We start from the raw sequence: 11,625 nt of genomic DNA, 5'->3' as shown, positions 1-11,625 counted from the left end.
TGAGCTGGTCTGAATGCAACAACTTCCACCTGACTTAGCTGCCAGGAATTGGGTCCATCTGGGTGCCCTGGGGGCCCATGTCTGCTGGTAAAGGAGGTGCCCTGATCCCAGCTAAGGAGGATCACAGGCCTAGAGGAGTGTGGTGCAGGACAGGAGTCCTCTTGGGGCCTGCATGCGGTGCCAGCAAACCAGGCCCTCACTATGGCCTCTCACACCAGAAGAGAGAGAGCTGGCTTCTGGAGAATGTGACATCCTCCGTTTCCCAGAAATTAATAAAGAGTCGGTGCCCCAAGTTCTGTAATTAAATTATAGATAGAAGAAAAGGGTTTGCTGGGGAAGTCTGGGGTGGGAAGGAAAGGAAGACGAGTAGAGACTTGTTCTTACGAAACAGCTGCTAGGACCCTTCTCCCCACCCAAGGGGAGTGCTTGCTCCTGCAGGGTGGAGGGAGTCCTGGGCAACTTCCTTTTCATCCACAGAGCAGCAGCACCCCATCTCTGCCCAACTGTACTCCTGGACTCTGGCCTACTGGGATGTGATCCTGTGTCCACTGCTTGCCACTGCCTAGGGACCCAGCTGTCGCATTTGCTGTTACTGTCCTCGCTGCAGGTCGCTGTATGAGTTCTTGGCTGTCTGGCTGCTTCCAAAGGCTGCACACTTCCTTGGCTGACCTCGTTGTGGCCTAAAGCACCAGACTTAACACCAACGCATGCCCCGGTGGACACTGCCCCACTGCCCCAGCCACCCACCCTGCTCCTGCACACCTCCTGCTCGGGGGTGGGGTGAGGACAGGAGCCTCGTCCCCAGTGCTCTCCCAGTGTCCTGCTGCCACTCTGTCCCTGGAGCCATGGACATTGGTGCCCTCCAGGATACCCCCAGGTCTTGACTCCCTCTCCATCCTCTGCCTCTGGTCCCCACTCTTTGGTCCATACACAAGGACACCTGGCCCCAGCCCCCAGCCCCTGGCAACGTGTGTGTCCTGCTGGAGTGAGCTGGGGGAGCATAGGGGGGCCAGTGGCCAAGGGGGTCTGCACCCCGCCAGACAGTGCTCCTGGTCCTACTGGTCAGGTGATGCGCACCCGCTGTTCATCCAGAGGTCTTGGCAGTAGTGGCGGGCATTAGGGAGAATGTTCACAGGGGGAACTCAGGCAGTCGGAAGGCCTTCTCCTGCCCTACGCAGCAGGGATGGTTCCTCCAGGAGTGCAGACTTCAGGGAAGGCCGCCTGACTTCTCTTGGCAGGTTCTGTCGCAGCCTTCTTCCAAATGATCCTTAGTTCCTTTGGTGTCCCTTGATCATTGTTGAAATGACATCTTGACTATCAGGAGAAATTTGGAGCTTCCAGAGGGCGGAGCCCTTGTCTGTGTGGGGAGCAAGCAAGGACCCGGCAGCTTCGAAGGTGGGTGGACGTAGGAAGGGGCACTGCTTAGCTAAGCCTTCAGGCTTTATTGCACCCTGGAACACACCCACTACAGGAAGGAGATGCCTGCCCAGGGTCTGGGAACTGAACATCTCCCAAATCAACAAGTGAATCCTCACATGTCATCAGGGTGCCCTGGGGCTCCCTACCAGAGCACACCTGGAATGTAACCTTTGAAGTTACTTTAAAACCAACCCAGCCCCGCCCCTCCCATGTCCCTCCTGATTGAGAGAGTCACAGACTTGGGGACAGGAGTGTGTTTCTCCTTTGCTAGCAAAGCAATAAACCTTCTTTATCCTTTTTCTCAAGACCGTGTCCTCATTATTAAATTGGCATTGATTGGCATTGGGGACAGGGACCGAGCTTTCTGTTACAGTAACTCGGAGGCAGAGCTGGGAATCAAGTCAGGCAGGCTGCCCAAAGCCCATTAGCTTTCCAAGCCACTCCATAGGACCTCTCCAGAGCACGTTGCTCCCAAACAGCGGTTGTTGTCCCACTTGCTTTGTGTCTGCCAGTGTCCTTTGTACTCAGACAAATGGTCTCTTGCATACTTTGCACAAGGCTGTCTTTGAAACCAAACCAAACCCACAGGGGGTCTCCCAAGCAAATCCTCGCCCTCTGTGGCAGCCAACCTGAGAGAGGTCTGGGTTGTTGGACTTCCTTCCTTCCTCCCTCTCCCCTCCTCCCCTCCCCTCTCCTCTCTCTTTCCTTTTCCTTTCCTTCCTGCCAACATTTATTACCTGTGTTCTTCTGCCTTGCTGCTGGTTATTTTCCACTTGAATGGAAGGGGAGAGGATGCTTCCGGCGCTTGAATGGATGCCCCACAAAATATACAAGTGCACAAACAATTTAGCAGCCCATTACTACTCAGGTGCTCATTATGATAATCAGCAGGGAATGATACTCTGGGGCTGCAGCTGAGGCGTGAATAGAAAAGACAGGTCACGGTAAGACTGTACTCCTGAGTTGATTTCTCATGCTTATTGTTGAGGTAGTTAGGACCTGCGTCTTAATGGGTCCTTTGGTTAAGAGGGACTTGGTTTGGAGTCCTTTAGCATTCTGCAGCGGGTGCACATTGTTTTCTCCCTGGGCTCAGCAGACTTGCTCTGGGAGCAGTCGCTCATCCTGTTCTTCATCCACTCCAAACTGGGCTCAGGGTGGACAGGCCAAATCCCTGACAACCCACAGTTAATGAACAGATCCTAAGGGGGCAGATGCAGCCTGCACTTCACAGAACAAGCTGATTTCTGTATTTGACTGCAGTCTGTCACTCTGGGCCAGGCCAGGCATTGCCCACATTGCAGAATTCTGGCTGCAGGTGTGCCAGCTGGTCCAAATGCAAAACAAACACCCCATCCCTGTGGGCAAGAGGCCCTGAAATGCACGTAGATTTCAAGATCCTCAGAAGGACCTCAGAGAGCATCCAGACCAATCCCTTAACTTAATAGATGAGGTGAGTGGGTCCCAGAGAGGTGTGAGGCTTACTCCAGGGCACAGAGGGATGTATATCAAAGATTTGGTTTCACTTTTGTTTTTCTCCCTGATCTCATAAATCGTTAATCTTATGTTAAAAAATCCACCAATACATAAAAGTACACAGAAGGTATGGGAAAATGTGATTTCTCCAGCTCTACAACATGTCACTGAGTTTCTGTAGGATCAGGCTTATTTCAGATAGCTCTAAGAAAAAAGTGAAAATTTGAATAACCAGTACAGAACTGGATAGCAAAGATCCACTGATTAATGGGGTTTCTTTCAAAATGCTTCATTGAACACACAGACACACACAGCTTTTCCAGTAACAACAGCTCAGAGTTCCCAGGTGAAGCTTATTTATGGCAAGGACGTTGACATATCCCGAGGCTCCATGATGGAGCCCTGCACTGGCCTGTGGGATTCTGGGAGGAGAAGAGAAAGGGGAGAGGAAGGGGAAATTCACCTTTGTTGAGCTTTCTAGTTATGATTTAGATGTGAGGTGTCCCTCCAAAGCTTATCAGTCAGACAATGGGAGAGGGCTTGGAGGTGAAATGATTGGGTTATGAGTCTTAACACAATCAATGAATTAATCCTCTGGTGGGGATTAACTGAGTAGGAATTGAAGACACATAGGGTGTGGCTGGAGGAGGTGGGGCACGGGTGGGGGTGGAGGGGCGTGACTTGGGGTATATATTCGGTGAGCCAGGCTTAGTCTCTGCTTCCTGATCACCTTGTGAGCTGCTTCCCTCTGCCGCATTCTGTCACGTTGTCCTGCCTCACCTTGAGCCCTGAGGAATGGAGCCTGCTGTCTATGGACTGAGACCTCTGAAACCGTGAGCCCCCAGGTACACTTTTCCTCCTCTAAATTTGTTCTTGTCGGGTCTTTTGGTGACAGCAGTGAAAAAGCTGACGAAAACATCCCTCTGTGTGGAGTTACTGTTTGGAGTTTACTTTTATTTTTTTTTTAATCTTTTCAGTAGCCCTTAAGAGATGGGAAATAGTGGTGTGTTTAATGCGAACCCACCAAGGGGTGGGTTAGCTCACCCAAGAATCACAGGCTTGATGCAGGAGTGGTCTGGTTCCAGCTTTGTGGGATGAACAAATGCCTCCTCCTTTTGCTCTGTGTTCCTTGCACCAAGCTTAAAAATGACAGGGAGGGGACATCTGGTGGACCTGATTCTGGTTGGTTTCATTTGAATCTTAAAGGAGGCAGACTGTGTTGGGGTCTGGATGATGGCTACTCCTGTCTTCCTGTCTGAATTCCATAGTCTGTGGTGTGTTTGGGGTTTCCTTACCTGTCCTCTGACCCAAGGCGATTGTGACTTACCATGGCAGAGACCACGTACTGCTGAGAATTCTGCTTGTGTCCGGAACATGCATGAGGGAGGGAATGAAGATTTGGAAGGGTCTGGCACTCTTGTTGCAAGGGGGTTATTCTGGGTTCATATTTAGTTATTCCGGTGTTGGGGTTGTTCAGCACCACCCTTCCCCCCAGCATTCTTTGGGAGAATTATCTCTCTTTCCATGGTTCCAGAGTCACGGGACCACATCAGGCTCTCTGCTTTCTGTGGCAAAGGGAATTAAGCCAGGATGGCCTCTTTGGATTGTTATGCTGGAGAGCAGGAGAGCCGGCAGGGTTCTGGGACAAGGCTATTAAGATGCCTTAAATGTGAACCTTTCTAATCCTCTTATTCTGGTAGGGATGGGAAAGGACACATTTGCCTGATCAATGGTATGTACCACACACCGAGGCCACATTAATATTTAATATTCAATATATTAACATGGCTTTGGTGTGTGGTATTCTAATGCCATCTCCCATGTTCTAGAAGTATCCATCTAGGTTTTGCAGGTCCCAGACAGGAGAATAAAATGGAGCTGATGAGTTGTCTCACTTCAGCATCCTTTGGTCTTTTAGTTTTATGTTGTTCCTTTTGGGATTAAATATTGTGTTTGACTTGCTATTTTAGCCAGAGAGGCCATTGTAGAGTTTCCCAAGGGGTCTTCCCCATTCCAGTAGCTCTTAACCCCCAGATCTTTAAGCCAAGGTGCAGGTTATACTATTAAGTGAGTTGATTCTAATTATTTGGGGACTACAAAAATGGCTTTTACATATGGATTTAAATTGTGAACTAATTACTCTCAGATTTTTGCTGTTTTTTTTGAGCATCACCTACTGCGAGTGATGGAGTTCATGTGGCAGTGGAGTGATTCTGTGCAATGTCTGCTGTCTGCTTTCTTGGAAATCTCTTGGCACAAGTGGTTGCAGACTGGGTTGCACAGGAAGCAGACTGGAGATGAACCCACAGGGTGTTTAAATGGAAATGCTCTTCAGTGCAGCTCCTATGGAGGGATGGGGCGCAGGGAGGAGGTGATTTGATCAACAGAGGCCCCAGCTGATCCTACAGATTGCTCTGAAGCTGACATAATCCTTCAGGTTTATCCTGAGCTGGGGCAAGGGGTTGGGCCTTTAGCTCTAGCACCCCAAATGTTTGCATGTAGGCTGTCCTAGGAGGGACAAGACATTTGGGGAAGCCATTTTCTTTCCAGATGAAGCAGTCCTTGAAGGAGGCTGACAGCTGAGGGCTGTCTTCTGGCAGTGGCTGGGGAAAGCATCCTTTCCCTGAAGGCAGACCTGGCCGACCAGGTGCTCAGCATGCTTTGAGTGTTCTATGAAATAAAGAGACTCTGCTTGTCTTCAGGTTGCTCCTAGTGTCACAGGAAAACTGGGAGGAGCATTGGGGTTTCAGGGCTTCCTCCCCACCTCTATAGAAGACAAAGCAAATGTATTCAAAATTTTTTTATCCTTCTATATGATTAGTATGAAAGGAAGCAAAAGACATTTTTTAACTAATGTTGAGCCTTGTATACCATGAACATGGTATATCTATTTTTAGATCTTTGATTCTTTCATCAGTAGTTTTCAGCATACAATGCCAGATTTACACCTGAATACTTCATTTTTTTGAGCAGTTGTAAATGGTGCTTAATTTTTAATTTCTTTGTTTTCATTGCTTGTATATAAAAATATAATTGATTTTTGCTTATCTTTTATCTGTAACTCTGTTCTAGAATTTTTTTTTGTTTTTTTTGTTTCTGCAGAGTACGTTCTGCATAGACACTCATGTCATCTGTGAATGGGGATAGTTTTTTCTTCCTTTGTGGTCTGAATGCCTTTTTTTAAAAACCTCTTGTTTCCTTATTGCACTGGCTAGAGTCCTTCCATCATGCTGAGTATGATGCTGAGAGTGTGGGCCTCATTCCTTAGTGTTAGCTATAGCTTTTTTGTAGATCTTTTCCTCAAGTTGAAGAAGTTTTCCTCTTTTATTTTTATTTTTTTAGTTGTTGATGGACCTTTATTTTATTCATTTATTTATAGTTGGGCATTATGGACTGAATGTTTTGTCCCCTCCTAAATCATCTGTTAAAACTCCACCTCTCAGTGTGATGCTATTTAGGAGGAGCAATTAGAAAGTAATTGAGTCCAGTTGAGGTTATGAGGGTGTAGACCTTGAGATGGGATTAGGGCCCTCATAAGATAAGGAAGAGACTCCAGAGCTTTCTATTTCCATTCTTGCTGATACAGTGAGAAGATGACCATCTGTAAGCCAATAAAAGTGTCCGCACTAGAACCTAAACATGCTGGCACCCTGATTTTGGACTTTTGGCTTTCAACTGTGAGAAATAAATTACTGTTGTTTAAACTACCCTGTCTATGGAATTTTGTTATGATGGACTGACCTGACTAGACATGATGCCACATGCTTTAATCTATTCACCCAAGGTCTTTTATATTAGGCCATTTTCATTTAATATAATTAGTAATATATTGGTTCTGGCTGGAATTAAAGCCCTGGCTCCCTGACACTGCCCCAGTGGTGTCTTGTGAGTGTGGAAGTGAAGCCAGAATTAGACCAGCAGGCAGTATAGAGAGGTAAATCCAGTCAGGTCAGATCAAGGAGGCCAATTTTGAGCAAGTCTGGGAAGTTGGAGACTGTCCCCTGAGGGATTAAAATGTTAATTCCTTCAGAGCCCTTCTTTCTTCCACCATCATCAAGAACCTGCCCCAGATTGTTGCTAAGGTAACCTGTCCCAGGAATTGCCCCTCCCTACAGGGAGCTGTAAGGTGGATAATTAATGTGTCCTGGGCTGCTGCATCCTGCCCTTCCCCCTTCAGCCCACCTGTTTCCCACCTTGAGAGAAGTGGAGGAGAGCAGGAGAACAAAGGAATCCTAGGACATACAAAAAGGGCAGAACACCTCGATTCTTGGGATACCAGCTATGTGACCCCTTTTTAAATAAACCCTGCTTTATATACTTGCCTCAGCGTGCTTCTCTAATGTTCAGACTTCAACATGTGGGGAGCAGAACTTGTCACCGCTAACCGGCGATATCAGAAGTCTGGGCTCCCACTTGGCTTTTGCTAGGATGGGTGTCCTCATGGTCTTACTGAGACCTTTGGCTAGAGCAGAGCAGTCACTGGGTGAGAGTTATCTCTTGCTTGGCTGGAGAGAGCAGGCCTTTGGCAGGGCTTTTGGCTGATTGGCTGATGACTCATTGTGTTTTGTGCTGTCAGTCTTTTCAGTTTGGGGAGCTACTAGGTTAAAGGAAAACCTGGGAGCTCACTATTGTGTTGTTCCCTGGGTTCCGAGATCCCTGTTGTCTGGTCTGTCTTCCTGCTTCTTTTTTTTTTTTTTTTTTTAAGTCGTCTTATGTTTTCTTTAAGTATAATTTTATGGATTTTTAGTTGTACCTAATAAGAGGAATTGACAAAATCATCTTCTCTATCTTCCTTGAAGCTGGAGTTCCAAGATAATGTTTTGTCCTTCATGTCAAAACAAAGTTATTTGTACATAAAAAGCCTATTTTTGGAACATGTCAATATAAGTGTTTCTTTTTTTTTAATATTTATTTTTTAGTTTTCGGCGGACATAATATCTTTGTTTGTATGTGGTGCTAAGGATCGAACCCGGGCCGCGCACATGCCAGGTGAGCGCGCTACTGCTTGAGCCACATCCCCAGCCCAATATAAGTGTTACTTTATAAAAAGAGGTCTAATGGTTACTGTAATGCTGAAGAAATGATCTGCACAAATGACATTTTGAGAATCTGTCACAGTTGCAGTGTCCTGTCAAATGATCTATGACAGAGGCTCTGGTTTCACAAATGACGCTACTTTCTTGCTTACACTCATATTTGAAGGAACCACCAAGTTGTAGCTAGAGGTGTCAAAAACAAAGGTCAAGCATTTTCTGTTTCCAGTTCACAAAGTCACTGAATTCTTTATTTTGTTTATTTATTTTTATGTGGTGCTGAGGATAGAATCCAGTGCTTCACATGTGCGAGGCAAGCACTCTGCCACTGACCCACAACCCCAGCCCCTGAATTCTTAATCCTGGTTAAGAACTCCTACTTTTAAGGATAAAGTTAGCTTCTTTAGTGTTCTTGGCTTCAAGCCCAGAGAAGCCATAGAAAAATCTTATAAAGATTTCTGGCAGAGAAGTAAAGCATTTGAGACCCAAAGCCCACAGTGATCAACCACAAAGATGATCAGGCAGGTCAAGTGCAGGGGTGGATCTGATCAAGGGTGACAGGAAGCCAAGACCCTGTCCAGATCCTGGATTTCAGGGACTCCTGCTACCAGGGACTGGGGACACCAAGTTGGCCATGTGGGAAGGCTCAGGGAAGCTCTGGCCGTAGCTGGTCACCAGGGACAATTCCACTGAAGAAGAGGATGGGTCTTTGGCAACTCAGCTGAACAGCTCAGAAAGGTTTCCCTGACCCTTTCCACAACCAGCCAGTTACCCTCTCTGTGCCTGTTGCTGCTGCATAAAAGTGATTTCCCTCCAAGACTCTGTGTCCTGAGCTCTTGCATCCAAGGCCTGACTCCCGAACAATGACTACCGGGGCAGCCTCAGGTTGGACTGGCAACCATTAGCACTGCCTTTCCATCCAAGGCAGGGCTGCGTGGGGAAGTCCTGGGAGGGTCTGAGAAGCCGCTTCTGTAGGAATGTGAAAGAAGTACCCTGATTTACAAGTCGCCAAGTTGCTCCTGTTGGTCTGGGGCAGGCCTGGTGCCGTGTGTGAAGAATGGTTAGAAGTTTCTTTTGCCTCATTCCTTGCTTCTCTCCTCTTCATTAAAGTTATAAATAACCGCTTCACATTGTAAAGAAAAGGATTGTTGTGAATGACTGGGAGCTTCGCAAGGAAACCTGAAATAATAGTGCAGTTGCTAAGGAACGGGTCTGGGCAAGGTGATTTTGTTGGCATAACATCTCGGTATTTAATCTCTTAGTATATTTGTTTCGTCCATCTGTCACCATGCCACCAAAGCCAGGCGAAGCTGCTAATTGCAACACCAAGGTTGAGAACAGACCTGTCCAAACCTGTGTAAATTTCAACTGACAGAATGAGGCCCCAGCCTTGATTTTACTGTAGGAGAGACTGTTCCCTCCTATTTTGAGAAGAAAGCTGGTGATGGGCCACCAGATCCTTGTGCACCCCAGAAGCGGCTCTGCACCCTGGCTGAACACTAGTCACGGGAGGGAAATTTTTAAAAAGACCAGTTTCTTGACCTTACCCTCGAGGATTTTGGTTAAATTGGGCCGGAGATGGCGCCCATGCAGGGGAATTTTGTAAAATGCTCCCCTAGAGATTCTTCCCAGAATCACTGCCTTTCTACTGCTGTGTCCATTTTCAAACTCACAAAGCCTCTTAGAATTTTTTAAGTCTCTTTGTCATCTTTCTTAGAGAAAATGATAATTATGGATAATTACGATAATGAGCTTTTAAAAGTGAGAACTTAGGGGCACTGGGAAAGGGTATGACCTTTTGGAGTCCTTACCAGTGGCCATGTGAAGTGGGCATTTGTTGTCATCCCAGCTTTACAGACAAGGAGATTAGGAGGAGGTTAAGGGCCCAGCTGGCCGGTGACATGGCCAGGATTTGGACCCGGGTCTAGTTCCAAAGTTCAACTTACCCCAGTGACTCCTGCTCTCCAAGGAGAATCCGCCGGCCCACAGATGCCAGCAGGGCTTCCACTCATGCTTAGGTCCAGCTCTGTCCTGGCCTGGGTGGCCATATGGGGCTGGGGGTGTGGGAGTGTCTGAGACAGTAGCTGGGCAGGCATGTCTCCTCCCAGCTCTGAGGAGGAGGTGTACTTGGGCTACTCACTTCAACCTCCCCTCCTTATCAGTAAGTGACCTTGGCCAGGGGTCTTAGCATTTTGTAGAACCAGTTTCCTCACCTGTTGGCGGGGTGGCAATGCACCTGCTGTGTAGGACTATTTGGATTGAAAACACACACAGAGCATGTGTGCCAGGGTCTGGCGCATACTCACGATGGTCAATTATTACCATCACCCTTTGTCCCACACAGCCGGAACTTGGACGCCACCTTACTTATTCCCAATGTCTCTCAAAGCCCAGAGATGTCCAGTGCCTGGCACAACATCTGGATTCCAGATGCTGGACAGCTTTGAGGCCACCTTTGGGTTTCCTGGACCTGCTGCCTAGGCTCCCTGGCTCCAACGCAAGCAGTTGGCCCCAGAGTCTAAGCACTTACCTCTTCCAGGTGAAGAAGGACTTTTCTCCAGATATTTTCATAGAACTCTTTTAGGGTCAAGACAGGGAAAACAACTTGAACTAGCTTTAAGCCGAGAGGGAAATTATTGGGTTACTGCTGAATCCAGGGCTCCAGTGAGGTCCTCAGGCTTCCCTGCCTCTCCTCCTCCTTTGCGCTGTGCTCTCCACATGCTCAGGCTGACAGCTGTAACAGCAAGCCCCACTGTAAAGGGATCTCCTGACCCCATTACCTCCAACAGAAGTCCTGAAGGAGCTCGGATTAGACCCACTTGGTCAAGTCCAGTGAGGCAGCAGTATTGTTCCCAGCCCACCAGGTGGCTCAGAAAAGAGTCGCAGTCAACCCCACCTGCAGTGCACGGCCTCCCAAAGCTGAACTCAGCTGGGTGCAGGAATTCTATCTGATAGCTGGTTTCCCCAAGCCTGAATGTGGTTTGAAAAAAAACTTGGTTGTGAGGGTGAGTGGAGCTGTGTCCCCTCCAGATATTAAAACAGAACAAAACAAAACCAAAACAACTGAACCAAACTCAAATCCTCCTGGGACTTTGGTGCTCAAGAACATCTTCAGCAAGAGAGATCCCTGTCCAAACTATGTAAGCCTTGATCGCCACCTTGTGGCACAGAGTGGTATTTTTCTGGGATGAACTTTTCCCCAGGGAAAAGGCCACAGGGAACTAAGTATTCTGATGTACCTGCACTAGGACGGGGGATGTGGCTCAGTGGTAAAGTGCTAGCCCGCCTGACACACAGGAGTCCCTGGGTTTGATCCCCACACTGCAGAGGGGAAAAGAAAAAGAACGTGATTTATATGTCATTGCGCTTCCCGACGGGGTACCACAGTTCCTTCAACTATGGCTGGAACATTGTAAGACCTGTGAAATATTGAGTAGACAGCACTCGGCTACATCAGGGACACAGTCCCCACCATAAGGAGCCCCCGACCCAGAGAATACAATATAATGTAATGGAAAGTGTCTATGGAGAACCCAGAGAGGGAGGTGTCTCCTCCCTGATATCCAAAGGCCAGTCCAAATCAGGCATGACATAAATTCTTCTTTTTTTTTGTACCAGGGATTGAACTCAGGGGCACTCAACCACTGAGCCACATCTCCAGCCCTATTTTGTGACAGGGTTATTTAGAGACAGGGTCTCA

Source organism: Marmota marmota, unplaced genomic scaffold (assembly GCF_001458135.2).
Source record: "Marmota marmota marmota unplaced genomic scaffold, marMar, whole genome shotgun sequence".
NCBI lineage: Eukaryota > Metazoa > Chordata > Mammalia > Rodentia > Sciuridae > Marmota > Marmota marmota.
Note: the sequence above shows the minus strand (reverse complement) of the source record.